Consider the following 14,919-nt stretch of genomic DNA (forward strand, 5'->3'; position numbering starts at 1 on the left):
AGTTCTAATTCTTGATCCACATGCAGCAGTGGGAGACTGTGTCACTGGTCGTAGCTTGAGCATTTGAGTCCTCAAAGGCCTTCTCCACCTGACAGATTTCCTCCAACAAGGCCACACCTACTCCAACAAAGTCACACCTCCAAATAGTGCCACTTCCTATAGGCCAAGCATTCAAACATATGAGTCTTTAGGGACCATTCCTATTCAAACCACCACGGCCACCATGTAGGACTTGGAACAAGTGCTCTTAATCACTAAGCAATCTTTCCAGCCCTATTTTACATTTTTAATTATGTATTCTTGTGTCTATATGCTGGTATGTGCATGTGAACGAAAGTGCCTTCAGAGGCCAGACGTATCAGACCCTCCTGGAGCTGAAATTAGAGGCAGTTTTGACCCACCTGACTTAAGTGCTAGGAACTGAACTCGAGTCCTCTATAACAGCGGTATGCACTCTCAACCACTGATCCTTCTTCTCTAGCCCTCTGCTTGGGTTTTTTGGTTGTGGTAGTGGTGATGGTGGTGTATGTATGCATGTGAGCCACAGCACAGTTGTGGAAATCAGAGGACAATTTGTGAGAGTCATTTCTCTCCTTCCACATTGTGGGTCCTGAGGATTAAATTTGGGTCATCAGGCCTTACTGCCAAGCAACTTTACCCTCTAGTGTAGTGGTTTTCAACTTTCCTAATGCTTCAAACTCTTTAATAGTTACTCAGGCTGTGGTGACCCCCAACCATCAAATTATTTTTGTTGCTATTTAATTAGCTACTGTTATGGATTGTAAATGCCTGTGTTTTCTGACGGTCTTAGGCAACCCGTGTGAAAAAGTCATTTGACTCCCTTCATAGGGGTCATGACCCACTGATTGAGAGCCAACCCTGTAGGCCATTTTACCTGCCCTTTAAAACTCTTTGTTGTTTGTTTGAGACACCGTGTAGTCGTGGCTGGCCTAGAACTTGTTGCGTTGACCAGGCTGACCTCAAACAGACTTGCCTCTGTGTCCAGAGTGCTGAGATAAATAGCATGGACCACCACACCAAGCCTTAAAACTGTTATTTTAAGACAAAATCTTAAAATATTATATTGCCTAAGGTGATCTTAAGTTCATGGGTTTAATCTTTCTTTCCATCTCAGTCTCCCAACTAGCTGAGACTATATCTGTGTATTCATTCCTACAACAGCTTCTGGAAGAATTTAAAGCTAGACCTTTCACTTTAAGCATAGCTTCAGCTATCTTCTACACATTTAAATGTCTTGTTTTTGTTTTTAACTTTGAAATATTTTCTAATTTCTTTTTTAACCAATAACTTGCTTAGAATCATTGTGTTTAATTTACAAGTATAGCCATTCCTTGGCATCCACAAGAAATTAGTTCCAGGACACTCTGTGGATTGGAAAATCATGGAAGAGTAAGTCCATTATATAGGGATGGAGCTCAGTTGGTAGAGTGTCTTCCTGGCATACACAAAGTCCTAGGTAGCTGCCCCAGCACTTCATAAATGGGGCCTGGTGGTATACATCTGTAATTCTAGTACTTGAGACATGGAAGGAAGCAGGAAGATCAGAAGTTCAAAGTCATCCTCAGCTAGGTTGTTATTTGAAGGGAGCCTGAGATACATGGTATCCTGTCTTCAAAAAAAAATGCCCTTAGGCGGGCATGGTGGCACACGCCTTTAATCCCAGAACTAGGGAGGCAGAGGCAGGCAGATTGCTGAGTTCGAGGCCAGCCTGGTCTACAAAGTGAGTTCCAGGACAGCCAGGGCTACACAGAGAAACCCTGTCTTGAAAACCAAAAAAAAAAGCCCTTGTATAAAATGCTATAAATATACATATAATGTATACACATCATCCTTTACAATATTTTTTACCATGAGGACTTGACTTATTATTATTTTAATTAATAATCTCCATTTTTCTTTTTGTTTTATTCTTTGACAATTTTATACATGTTTATTGTTACTGGAATTTTAAAAATGATAATCTTTTCTCTATCCCAGCTAGTCTTCAAATAAATGAGACAGAGATTATAAGATTTATTTAATAAGCTTTACAGCACAGTAGCTGAGCAGTTATTAATCTATTCTATCCTCTAGACTAATCTGGCTACCTCCTAGCCAAAATCCCCAAGATACTTATACTTTAGTATCGTTCTAGATCTCTCTGCTCCAGGTATATTCCTATGGTGGCTCCTCTGCTCCTGTGCACTCTCTCCTCCCCTAGCTAGGATCAGAAGTCCAGCCCTATTCTTTCCTCTGCACAGTCATTGGCTGATCAGTTTTTATTGACAAATAGAATAAATAGAGAGCAATGTTTACACAACATTCAGACAGAAGATACTTAGAATAAGCATTACAATACCATGTCCTGCTCTGTAAGCAGACATGAGGGCAGAGAAATCAGCATCTGAATAAGGCAAGGATAACCTTTACATTATGCCTACAGTTTATAATGTAATTTTCTCATTTCATCCCCATTTTCCTCTCTTCTGTCTCCTGCTCCTGTTGAATCCCTTCTTACCAACAAGTTCCTCTGTGACTTCCTTTTTTTAAAAAGGCAGAAATGACTAGGCAGTCTAGGCCCATGCCTGTAATCTCAGCATTCTGGAGGCAGAGGCAGAGGCAGAGCTCTGGCCTGATTGCTCTACAGAGTTCCAGAACATCCAGGGCTACACAGGGAGAGCCTATCTCAATAAAAACAAAAGAAAGCAAAGCAAGAAAGTTTTGTGAAGCCAAATTGTATTCAAAGTGAAAGCAAATTGATAGCCTTGACAAAGGAGGGAACACAGAAATGGAATTCTGGGGGGGCTAGAGAGATGGCTCAGCAGTTAAGAGCACTGACTGCTCTTCCAAAGGTCCTGAGTTCAATTCCCAGCAACCACACAACCATCCGTAACGAGATCTGGCGTCCTCTTCTGGAGTGTCTGAAGACAGCTACAGAGTACTTACATATAATAAATAAATAAATCTTTAAAAAAAAAAAAGAAAAGAAATGGAATTCTGCCCTGGTACTTGAGTTGTTTTGTAGCTTTTTATACCCTACTGGGTTTAATGGAGGTTACCTGTATGGGCACTGGTGAGGGTTGTTCTCTGGAGTGTGAGGAACTTAGCAGCGCTCCTTTACAGTTGATGCATCTTTAAATTGCTTATGATGTCAAATACAATGTAAGTGCTATGAAAATACTATTTACATTGTATTGTTTAGAGAATAATAGCAAGAAGAAACATATAGTATAAATGAAATTTAAAAGATATTGTCAGCCGGGCAGTGGCGGCACACGCCTTTAATCCCAGCACTTGGGAGACAGAGGCAGGCAGATTTCTGAGTTCGAGGCTAGCCTGGTCTACAAAGTGAGTTCTAGGACAGCCAGGGCTACACAGAGAAACCTTGTCTCGAAAAAAACAAAAAACAAACAAACAAAAAAAGAGTGTTTTATAGGTTAGGCTAGGTCTTGCATATGCTTTTTCTGATACTTTGGGCTTACTTACTTTTTCTCTAAAGTTCCCCTCCTGGCCATGTGACTATCTGTCCACCATGTACTTGATTTCCAAGCTAGCTTAACTCAACTGGAATACCTGTTTTCCTTTTCTTTTCCATTCTATGGGTACCTGCTGAAATGTATATCTTGCCTGCTCTGAAATTTTTCTTTTTTTTTTAAAGATTTATTTATTTATTATATGTAAGTACATTGTAGCTGTCTTCAGACACTCCAGAAGAGGGCATCAGATCTCTTTACAGATGGTTGTGAGCCACCATGTGGTTGCTGGGAATTGAACTCAGAACCTTTGGAAGAGCAGTCAGTGCTCTTAACTGTTGAGCCATCTCTCCAGCCCGAAAATTTTCTTTTAAACTCTAATACAATTATATTATAAAATTATCATTAAGCTTCAAAAGAAATGTTGGTTAGTTGGATCCATTGATAGAAAACTATAAATACAGAAGGATACAATTATCTTCTTGCTGTTGGTTTTTCATGTGATTCCATTGTAGTCACAATTAATTTAATTGAGACTTGTTTTAAGGCATAGCATATGGTCAGCTTTGCAAGGTGCCCTGTGTATTTAATGAGTCCCTATTCTGTAGTTGAGTAGCATGCTCTGTGTTGAGGACGTCAAAGTACTTCTTAGAGCAATACAACTCTCAATATCCTCAATAACTATCCATCTCCCCATTCTGTCTTACAAACTGAGAAAGGGTTTTTTTCCTTTTTTTTCCTTTTTTTTTTTTTAAGGTTTTTTTTTTTTTTTTTCTAGATTTTTCGAGACAGGGTTTCTCTGTATAGCCCTGGCTGTCCTGGAACTCACTCTGTAGACCAGGCTGGCCTCGAACTCAGAAATTCGCCTGCCTCTGCCGCCCAAGTGCTGGGATTAAAGGCGTGCGCCACCACGCCCGGCCCATTTTTTATTTATTATTATTATTATTCCTTCTCTTTTCTAAAAATCTACAAGAGCCATGCTGTGGTCTATAGAACACCAGTTGCTAGAACTATCTTGAGCAAACCTTTGTAAAAGAAAGCTTGTTTTACACTGTCAACAGGAGGGTCTAGAATGAAGCTGTAGTCAGTAGAGATTGCATATTAAGTAGAGATAAGGACAGTCAGGACGGGAAAGGGACTGTTAATCTATGAGGGCAGGGTTAGGGGAAGCTACTCTGCTCACTTAGAAACCAGAAGAGAAGGATTGCATCTTTCTACCGCCTTTATTCATTTTAAAAAATCATATCGTCAAGACTGCAGCTGTCACACTGGAAATATGCCCTCACTGTTGTTTTTCTCAGAGAGAATTAAAGTCAGGCAAAAGCAGTGACTGGAAGTCTCTCTCTTGGGTTGGGTTTTCTGCTGAGTCACTGCTTTAATGGCTGCTGGAGATAAATGACTCCCCCTCTCCCCAGCTTGTTTCTAAGGCAACCATTGAGCAAGACAGCAAGGCGGCAGCAGTGAAGCCAGCTTGGGTCAGAAGCAGCTCCCATGTTGCTACCATGTTGCCTGCTTTCTTTTACTGTCTAGAACAAGTGTATGTTTAGAAAAGAGAATGCTGACTCTTAGTAGATGTAGCCATAGTGGCCTCTAAAGCATTAGACATTAGCAAAAGGATCACCTTTGCAAATCTAGAAAGTTAAAAAAACACATTCTTGTTACTTATTTACATGTTGTCAGGGGGTTGGGCATTCCCTCTCCCTACCCCCTCCCCCTTCCCCTTTCTCCCTTCCTACTTCTCCTCTCCCCTCCCTTTCCTTCCTCCACTCCTTCTCTTTTAATCAGCTTACAATTAGGTGTAAGTGGGCATAGTAACATTCCTTTAATCCCAACACTCTTGGGGCAGAGACAGGTGGATTCCCTGTGAGTTTGAGGCCAAACTGGTGGTTTACAGAGGGAATTCCTGGACAGCTAGGGCTATACAGAGAAATCCTGTCTCGAAAATAAAAAAAAAAAAAAATCAGCAGGTTTCCTTGTGGAATTTGCCTTTTTGATTGTTGTCTTGAGATAAAGTTTTCTTGTTACTCAGGCTGGCCTCTAGCTTCCTATGAAGCTGAGGGTGGCTTTGAAGTTCTGATTCTCCTGCATCCTTGAGAGTGCTTTGTGCTACCACACCTGGTTTGTGCAGACTGAGGTTCGAACCCAGGGCCTTGTGCAGCACTTTCTGAATTGAGCTACATTCCCAGGTGAAGTGGAAAATTAATGGTTCCTTGGAAAGTCAGTTGTGTTAGGTGGTGTTTGCTGGGGCAAACACATGAAGGAATGTTTCCTTAAAGTGGACGCAGGTGAAAGGCTAAGGCAGACTCATGAAGGAACTTTTAGCTGAAGCAGACAGGAGGAATGATGTTCTGCTAAAGCAAGCACATGATGAAGGATTCTTTGCTAATGACACACATGGATTGGTCCACCTCTCATTGTGTAGTTGAGCTGCATTTGTTGGGACTCCATAGAGAGAAATGCACCAAAAACCTTCTGGTGATGTTGCTACAGTTTCTTGCAGCTTCCAAGGACTCGATATGATTGGCAGAGTGAGAGAGTCACAACCTAGAACTTCTCTTGGTGTCCTTCTTGGTCCCTCCTTCCTACTGACTTGTGCCTAGGCAGAGGCCTCGCTGTCTCTGTTGGTAGTGCCACTGCTGCTGATTCCTGTCTGCTGTCCTGACTCTATGGACCTGAACTGCTGGTGTACCCATGAAGTGTTTGTGAATAGACTGAGCTGCCACTGCTGACCTGTAAACAAAACTGCCGATTTCCAGACAACACAAATGGGAGTTGCTCCAAAGAACCTTTCTAAACAGGTCCACTTGCCCCATATCCTTTCTTTTCCACTACCTCTGGTAGATGGTGGGCTAAAAGATGTTAAAACATTTAAGAACCATCATTAAAAATAGGTTTAAAATAATTAAAATTACACCCAGGTCCCTTTCATTGTCTTCACTGGCCTTTTATTGCATACTTAATCTTTAGTCTGATTTTCTTTAGTATGTACTTTCTTCTTCATGGTGGGTCCAGTTCTTTCTATATTTTCAGGTCCATAGTCCTGGTCTATGAATGTATGTTGAAATATTCTCTTCTCATTGGTAACATGTCTTTGATACTTTCTACATAAAAACTAATGTCTAACAGCTCTGACCTGCATATCTGGCTTTTTTTTTTGCATATCTGACTTTTAAAAGCTTTTCTGTACTTCATGATTGTTTTATTTCCTTATTTTTGACTAACTAATTTTTATTTCATATGTATGTCTATGTACCACATTCATGCCTAGTGCCTGCAGAGATTCATTTACAAGGGAGATTTCCCATTTTCATTAGGAGGTTTTTCAGGGAGTTATTTATTATCTCCTCTTGGCTAATCTGTTTTCTTTGTATTTCCATCAGGAATGCTATCAAATTTCCATTTCTTATCATTTACTGGCCTTTTCTTTGTGGTCTACTACATGATATTTTCCTATTTCATGTATGTTTGAAAAGAATGTGTAGCCGGGCGTGGTGGCGCACGCCTTTAATCCCAGCACTCGGGAGGCAGAGGCAGGCGGATTTCTGAGTTCGAGGCCAGCCTGGTCTACAAAGTGAGTTCCAGGACAGCCAGGGCTATACAGAGAAACCCTGTCTCGAAAAACCAAAAAAAAAAAAAGAAAAGAATGTGTAGCCTCTGTTAGATATATTTCTCTATGTGTATCTGTAAGCCTGATGCTCTTCTGCAGAAAATACGTTTGACTTTTTGGTGCTTGTCTTAGTTACGGTTTTACTGCTGTGAACAGACACCATGACCAAGGCAAGTCTTATAAAAAACAACATTTAATTGGGGCTGGCTTACATGTTCAGAGGTTCAGTCCATTATCATCAAGGAGGGAGCATGGCAGTATCCAGGCAGGCATGGCACAGGCAGAGCTGAGAGTTCTATGTCTTCATCCAAAGGCTGCTAGTGGAAGACTGACTTCCAGGCAACTAGGGTGAGGATCTTATGTCCACACCCACAGTGACACACCTACTTCAACAAGGCCACACCTATTCCAACAAGGCCACACCTCCAGATGGTGCCACTCCCTGGTCCAAGGATATATAAACCATCACAGTGCTGAAGATTGAACCCTGGATTCTATACATGTTAACTGTACGCTCTGACACTAAGCAACACTCCTGACCCTTAGAAAACATGAATGGCTTTTTTTTTGGGGGGGGGGTTGGTTTTTTTTTCGAGACAGGGTTTCTCTGTGTAGCCCTGGCTGTCCTGGAACTCACTCTGTAGACCAGGCTGGGCTCGAACTCAGAAATCCACCTGCCTCTGCCTCCCAAGTTCTGGGATTAAAGGTGTGCGCCACCACTGCCCTGCATGAATGGCTTTTTTTAAACAATCATAAGAACATTTACTGTTTTTACAGAAGACCTTGGTTCAGCTCTCAACACCCACATGGTGGCTCACAACAATTTTTAAATGAAAGTATTAAATGCTAGCCATCTATGCCAGTGAATGCCTGTAATCCAGCATTTGGGATGTAGGAGTTCAAGACTAGCCTCAGTTATATTAGACATGCCTCACCAAAAAGAAAATAAAAGAAACCTAAATACTGTGTAACTTTATACCAATACATTTGAAATCCTGCATTAACTAAATAGCTTTCTATGAAAAATAGGAAGCCAGGCGTGGTGGCACATGCCTTTAATCCCAGCACTCGGAAGGCAGAGGCAGGCGTATTTCTGAGTTCGAGGCCAGCCTGGTCAACAGAGTGAGTTCCAGGACAGCCAGGGCTATACAGAGAAACCCTGTCTTGAAAAACCAAAAAAAAAAAAAAAAAAAAGTAAACTTCAAAGTCATGAGAATCTTTACAAGCCTGGCATGGAGGTGCCTGCCTATAGTCGCAGCAACCAAGGAAGCTGAAGCAGGCAGATAATTTGAGTCCAAATTAGACACCAGCCTAGTCAATCAAGCCAGACTCAGTGTGGAAACGCAGAGGAAAGAGCAGAGGAAAAACAGAATACAGCAAAAGCCAAAACAAAACACACACCTGTTAAGGGCTTCTACAGGGTCCAGGCACAGCCCAAAGAACAGTCACCTTTTTTAGTCTGTTTGCTTTTTCTGTTTTTTTTTTTTTTTTCTCCCTTTGAGACAAAGTCTCATTCTGTATCCCAAATAGGCTGGTCTCCAGGTCTTTTGGTTTTTTTTTTTTTTTTTTTTTGGTTTTTTGAGACAGGGTTTCTCTGTGTAGCTCTGGCTGTCCTGGCACTCACTTTGTAGACCAGGCTGGCCTCGAACTCAGAAATCCGCCTGCCTCTGCCTCCCGAGTGCTGGGATTAAAGGCGTGCGCCACCACGCCCGGCTGGTCTCCAGGTCTTAACAATTGTCCCTAAACCTTTTTTAATTCTGGAATTTCAGGCCTGAGCTTGAAGTACAGATTGTTTTTACATTGCATGAGGTGATGAGGGCTTTCACTTATGTAAGAGATATGTCTCTCCCATTTCTGAGAGGCCCTGAGCTGCATCTGGCCCTACTCCATGTCATCAGGTAGCTTTAGACCTTTATTCTGTGTATCAGTAGCCAGCAAAGCTACTAAGAGATGCTGAAGAGGATCCACCTAATCCCCTGTTCCCAACTGAGGCCTTGACTATAGACTCTCAAAATGACCATCAGAAAGGCCTACAGGGGCTGGCTCAGCAGTTAAGAGCACTAACTATTCTTCCAGAGGACCCAGGTTCAATTCCCACCACCTACATGGGAACTCACAACTGTTTGTAACTCCAGGATCTGACATCCTCTCACACAGACATACAAACAGACAAAAAAACCAATGCATATAAAATAAGAATAAATAATTTTAAAAGAAAGATCTACAGATGAAGCCAAATAGTTGAGCTTATTGGACTCACATCCACAGGAGAGGACACAATTTACAGCTGAGGAAATCATGCTAAGAACTGCCTAAAGCTTTTGAGAAGTAGGTGAGATTTTGAGATGGATGAGAACTGAGGGACGTGGCACTTCTAACAGGAGAGTTTTGGATTGGTCCTAAGCCTTATTTTTCCCCAGAAGAATTTCCTTGCCCCTGAAACTAATTTGCTAGTCCCCAGTATTGTTTTGTTAACCACACCAAAAGAAAGTAAACACCATTACCTAAAACCTTAGGTCAAATTATGTACGTTTTATTTTCTATCTGGCAGTGCTATCTAAAGAGGGATTTGAGAAAATAGCATTGAACACAGAAAAAGGTGGGTTTGTATTGACCTCCAAATTGCAAAGCTAGGAAGTTTGCAAGGATTTTGAGTTCCATAGGAACTCGATTGAACATTTCAAAATTATTTGGCAGAACATCTTAGTTTATCAGGATGGAGTTCAGGGTATAGTATGTGGAACATGTCTAATTCCAGCAGATGGGTGAAGACCTAATCAAATTTAAGTTTTACAAAAAACAGGAATGAACTTATTTTGACCTTATTATTTTAAAAAAGTCTTCTAATCTTAAAATAGAGTCAGGCTGGTCCATCAGTTTGACATCAGGAAAGGGAAAGATTACCAGGTCCCAGAATTGTTGGTTGTGGAGAAAAGAAGATGTGTTTGATCCCAATACTGTTGAACACAGGACGAGAAAATGATGTTGGTTTCATATTATAAAATTAAGAGAGTTGTCTGGGTGTGGTGGTGCATCATTTAATCTAATCCTAGCAATAAGGAAGCAGAGACAGGTGGATCTTTGTGAGTTGGAGGCCAGCCTGATTTACATAATGAGTTCCAGTACAGCCAAGGCTACAGAGTGAGACCCTGTAAAGAAAAACAACACAAAACCAAACCAACCAAACAACAATAACAAAATCTAAATGTAGGTGTGTTGGGGACACTTGAAATCTCAGCACTAGAGAGATAGAGACAGTAGGAAAAGAAGTTCAAGGTCATCTTCAGATAAATATTGAATTCAAGATGAAGCAAGTTTATATAACCCTGAATGTATTTTCAGGTAGAAGTATATAGCCAACTCTTACAAGTTGTCCTCTGACAGTGTGCACCCACACATGTGCACACACACACACACACAAAATAAAAATGTAATTTAAAAATCTAAAAACAAAGCATTAAGATCTCCAGATAGTAACAGGAGGCCATCTTTAACTCCCACTACCTGATAAAGCCACTATATATATGCTATTTTTCCCCAGCATGGCAGGGTTTTTGCTTTGTTTTGTTTTGTTTTGTTTTGTTTTGTTTTGTTTTGTTGTTTTTGGTTTTTCAAGACAGGGTTTCTCTGTGTAGCCCTGGCTGTCCTGGAACTCACTCTGTAGACCAGGCTGGCCTCGAACTCAGAAATCTGCCTGCCTCTGCCTCACAAGTGCTGGGATTAAAAGTGCACCACCACACCTGGCCTGCATGGCAGTTTTTAATAGTATTTTTAGGTCCAGATTAGGGTAGGCCTTTCAATTGGGGAATATGTGATAATGCAAGGTGACTGCTTTGAATATCACCTTGAAAAGCCACATTGAGCAATCTGTTCTAGGCAGAGTGTTGTTACCCAGGTAAATATGAGATGAATAATGGAATGTTTGGATGAATGAATATATTTTAGGAAGTTATTTGCAACTTCTTCTTCCTAGACAAGAATTTCCTGGAACAGTAGTCATGTTCATGCAGAAAATCCAATAGGAAAAGTCAGCTTTTCCCTAAATTACAGTAGCTCATATTCTGAAGTAACATGCCATGTTGGGCTGGGGAGATGGCTCAGGAGTTAAGAGCACTTGTTCTTGTCAATGGCCTACTTTTCATTCCCAGCACTTACATGGTGGTTTGCAACTACCTTTAACTCCAGTTCCAGGGGATCTGATGCCTTCTTCCAACCTCTGTGAGCACCAAGCACAAATGTGGTGCATATACATAAATGTAAGCAAAATATTTATATATGTAAAATGTAAGTCTCAAACCCTGGGACAAATGGCTGAGGTGGCTATTTAATACATCAAAATGGACCTGGCCACCAGGTTCTCCCAATATCCCTCAGTCCCTACCTATTACAGAGTATGGTTGGCATACCCCGTTCTCTACCCCAACAGATCTGTGAGTTCAAGGCCAACGTTGTCTACAGAGCAAGTTCCAGGACAGCCAGGTCTACACAGAGAAACTCTGTCTTAGAACAAACGAATAAACAAACAGAGTGGGGGATGTCCAAGTTTCAGTTGCTGTTTGCCCACTGGGATGTAGCTCAGTGCTGGAGTCTCACTGGCCTGGGCTGAAGGATCTCTTACTAAGAGAACATGGAAAATGCTGCAGGAAGCTACCTGCCCAGTAATGAGGGAACAAGGAGAGTTACAGCCCAATGCAGAAATGTAGATAATCTCTAGACAGAGAGTCTTATTTTATAAATAAAAAAAAAGAAAGAAAGAAAGAAAGAAAGAAAGAGGAAAAGAAAAAGAAAAAGAAAAAGAAAAAGAAAAAGAAAAAGAAAAAGAAAAAGAAAAAGAAAAAGAAAAAGAAAAAGAAAAAGAAAAAGAAAAAGAAGGGCTGGTGAGATGGTTCAGTAGTTAAGAGTACTGACTGCTCTTCCAGAGGTCATGAATTCAAATCCCAGCATCCACATAGTGGCTCACAACCACCTGTAATGAGAAACAAAAAAGAAAAAAGAAAAAGAAGCCAGGGATATGTATGGAATGGGGTGCCTCTGCGGGCACATGCTGAAGCATCTCTTTCCCTTGAGGTACCAGCCACATATAGAATAGAGTTTATTTAGGGCATAGGGAGGGGAGTTGAGGGGGTAAAGAAACAGAGAAAAGGAGAGAGAGAGAGAGTGGGGGGAGGGGGGAGGGGAGAGGAAGGGGGAGAGGGAGAGGGAGAGGGAGAGGGAGAGAGGGGGAGAGGGAGAGGGAGAGGGAGAGAGAGAGTCCGGCCATGAACATATGGAAGGAGAAAGGGGGAGGCGAATGGGGAGAGAAGTGACAGAGGGGGAAGAGGGTAAGAGAGCAAGAGAGCAGAGGGAGCAAGCAGCCCCTTTTATAATGAGTCAGGCATACCTGGCTGTTGCCAGGTAACTGGAAAAATGCTAACAAGTATTTTGTGCTGATTCCAAAGTAAATGGTTAAAAATGAGCCTCACTGCCAGGCAGTGGTGGCGCACGACTATAATCCCAGCACTTGGGAAGCAGAGGCAGGCAGATTTCTGAGTTTGAGGCCAACCTGGTCTACAAAGTGAGTTCCAGGACAGCCAGGGCTATACAGAGAAACCCTGTCTCAAAAAAAAAAAAAAAAGCCTCATTGGGTTTGGAAACCAAACTAAGACAGTAAATATGAGTGGCGTTCAAAATAATAGTTTTTTGTTTTGGGGTTTTGTTGTTGTTGTTGTTTTTCGAGACAGGGTTTCTCTGTGTAGCCCTGGCTGTCCTGGAACTCACTTTGTAGACCAGACTGGCCTCGAACTCAGAAATCTGCCTGCCTCTGCCTCCCAAGTGCTGGGATTAAAGGTATGTGCCACCACGCCCAGCTTCAAAATAATAGTTTTAGGCTTGGTGACATAAGGGGAACTGGGTACAAATCAATGCAAAGGGCAGCTACTGGAAAACAAAAACAGTTTGTGCCCAGATTTCTAAAGAGTTGTGAATGCCAGGTATGGCAGATTGTGTCTATAATCTAGCACTCAGGAGGCAGAGGCCTACATGGTGAGATCTTGTTAAAGATGAAAAGGAAGAGAAAGAAATAATGATAATAAGCCAGAGTTGAGGCTAGCACACACACTCGAACACACACACACACACACACACACACACACACACAAAGGCCAAAAAGAGCCAGGGAAACTTGGTGACACATACCTATAATGCCAGTATAAGTACCAGTATAAGCAGATAGAACTGGAATCAGGAATTCAAGGTCATCCTGGGCTATAATGAGGGGAGGGGGGAGGGGGAGGGAGAACAAGAACATGATGTCAAGTCCTAGATAAGTCCCAGTGGGCAGCAACCCATATCATGACCCAGCAGCCCAGAGAAGCACAGGCTCCACCATCTGACCAATCATTTGAGATAAGGATGATACCACCTTTTCTTTTCTTCTTATTTTGTTGGCAAGATTGCTTTTAGAAATTTTAAATTAAATGGGGCTCTCTTGTACATTTTCTAACTTTATTTTTATTAAATTTTTATTTATTGCTTTATTTCATATGTATGGGTGTTTTGCCTGCATGTATGTCTATACTCCATGTACATGCCTGGTTCTCAGAAAAGGGTGTTGACAGTTGTGACCCAGCTTGTAGATGCTAGGGACTGAACCCAGGTCCTTCAAAGAACAAGTGTTCTTAACTTCTTGATTTGGAATTACCAGCATAATTCTGGAATACAGCTTTCTTGATGTCATATTACAGCTAAATGTGGTGGTGAAAGCATATACTCTCAGTTCTTCACTCTAGTTCCAGGCTTAATGAGGTGGAAACTTGAGGGTTCTTTGGAAAGTCAGTTGTGTTGGGATGGTGTTTTGCTGATGGCTATGAAATTTATTCAGAACTAATGAATTTTACTACAATGTGGACAGAAAAAGAAAACAATTCTTTTTTTTTGTTTGTTTTGTTTTGTTTTGTTTTGTTTTTCGAGACAGGGTTTTTCTGTGTAGCCCTGGCTGTCCTGGAACTCACTCTGTAGACCAGGCTGGCGTCAGAAATCCTCCTGCCTCTGCCTCCCAAGTGCTGGGATTAAAGGCATGCGCCACCACACCTGGCTAAGAAAACAATTCTTAAAAGCTGTCTTCTGCCCAGGCATGGTGGTACCCACCTTTAATCCTAGGACTTGTACTCAACTCAGAAAGCAGAAGCAGGCATATCTCTGTGAATTCAAGGCTAGCCTGATCTACATAAAATGTTCCAGACCAGTCAGGCTACACAGTAAGACCCAATCTCAAAACCAACCAACCAAACAAATGAACAAGAAATAAGTTCTTATTTAGTTCTTAACATTTAATGGTGGCTGGCTTACAGGTTCAGAGGTTCAATTCATTATCATCAAGGTGGGAGTATGGCAGAGTCCAGACAGGCATGGTACAGTAGGATCTGAGAGCTCTACATCTTCATCTGAAGACTGCTAGGAGACTGGCTTTCAGGCAGCTAGGATGAGGGTTTTAAAGCCCACACCCACAGTGACACACCTACTCCAACAAGGCCATACCCAGTCCAACAAGGCTGCACCTCCTACTAGTGCCACTCCCTGGGCCAGGTATATACAAACCATCATACACTTCATCCCCATATCTTAACAGTACATATGATATCATCCATGCATTAATGTTTTTATTAAGTTCCATCTTGATATGCTTTTAATACCTGACTGCTTTAGAGTTAGAATTGAAACCATAACAGACTGTGGTATAGTTCACTTGAGTGCTTCTGACTGGAAACCACCACCTTGTGGCTTGCTTCTACTTTTCTTGAGTTTCACTAGTGCCGTGGGCAGTGTAATGGTGAGGTAAGTTGATCTACCAGAAGAGAACAA

General features: G+C 41.7%; 1 pseudogene; it reads right to left on the bottom strand.

Moving 5' to 3' along the window:
• Nucleotides 1-14,919, bottom strand: part of LOC110286239 (microtubule-associated protein RP/EB family member 1 pseudogene) — a 37,757-nt pseudogene that overhangs the window by 966 nt on the left and 21,872 nt on the right.

The sequence above is a fragment of the Mus caroli genome, unplaced genomic scaffold, assembly GCF_978045245.1.
Source record: "Mus caroli unplaced genomic scaffold, Mus_caroli_1 scaffold_5, whole genome shotgun sequence".
Taxonomy (NCBI): domain Eukaryota; kingdom Metazoa; phylum Chordata; class Mammalia; order Rodentia; family Muridae; genus Mus; species Mus caroli.